General features: G+C 42.3%; 1 pseudogene; it reads right to left on the minus strand.

Moving 5' to 3' along the window:
• LOC121366850 lies at positions 1 to 139 on the minus strand (annotated as a pseudogene; the record flags this gene model as incomplete).
• Positions 140 to 1,137: the final 998 nt, after the last annotated feature.

Below are 1,137 nucleotides of genomic sequence, written 5' to 3' on the forward strand. Positions count from 1 at the left end.
CCCCACTAAAAAATTTCGTACTCGAGTCGCCCACATTTGGGCGCTCGCAGGCGGTCAGCCCATCCGAGGTGCAATGGTTAGGCCTCGCCCTGGGAGGACCACCTAGCGGATCAGGGTGCCTCCCGTACCAGGTAAGTATGCTTGGTCTTGGCAGAAGGCTCATTTGAGTGGTCGCTTGAGCCACCAAGAGAGACGGTGTCTCTTTTCTTCGCACTAGTTGGTGCGTAAATACCCCTTCTAGACAGACGGGTGGCAATCATTCCAAAGCACTGACCTCATTACCTCCAGTTTACAAGTGGTACATTTTGATTCCAAACTGAGATGATTTTCGCTTTACTTATTCAGTTTACAAGCAAGTCGCAATACACATCCATTACGAATTGTCACATTTAAGCGTAGCGCTGACACTAAATGTATATTGAATGCTAATGTTAAACAGTAAAGAGGAACTAGGAAACAAACACGCCACACGAATAATATATGTAAAAGCACCGTATAGCAATGTCTATGACCATGTGGTTTAAATATTCACAGTCAACACACGGTCACTCTATACACAACTCAATCTACGTAATTACAAAACAATAACTTGTGATTACAACAAACAACACATGACAACGGTAGCACCGTAAAAGAAAATACGCAAGTTTAATTTAGTCTGACGGCGACCAATGAATACAACAAAACACACACAAGCGAAATATGTTTATTGGAACAGTTTTAACGTTTCATTTTCGGGGTGGGGGTGGGGGTGGAGTGGGGTGGGAGTGGGGGTGGGGCGGGGCAGGTAGTGCAGTCGCAGACTGACAGAATAAATGAATAAAACAAAACATACACAAGTGATATATGTTTATTTGGAACTATTTTAACCTTTGATCTTCGGGGGGTGGGAGGGTAGTGCAGTCGCAAACTGACAGAGAATAGATTAATAAAACACACACAATTGCAAGTGAAATATGTTTATTTGAACTATTTCAACCTTTGATTTTCGGGGAGGCCAAATCCCGAACATGCCGGGTGCCCCATTTATTTCGTAAAGTTCCTCCCTATATACAATTAACCAGGTTCTCCTTGAATGTGATCAATAAAGATATACATATGAGTGTTAGTGCTTGTTTCATAGTAATATACATTTTA

The sequence above is a fragment of the Gigantopelta aegis genome, unplaced genomic scaffold, assembly GCF_016097555.1.
Source record: "Gigantopelta aegis isolate Gae_Host unplaced genomic scaffold, Gae_host_genome ctg7434_pilon_pilon, whole genome shotgun sequence".
Classification (NCBI taxonomy): domain Eukaryota; kingdom Metazoa; phylum Mollusca; class Gastropoda; order Neomphalida; family Peltospiridae; genus Gigantopelta; species Gigantopelta aegis.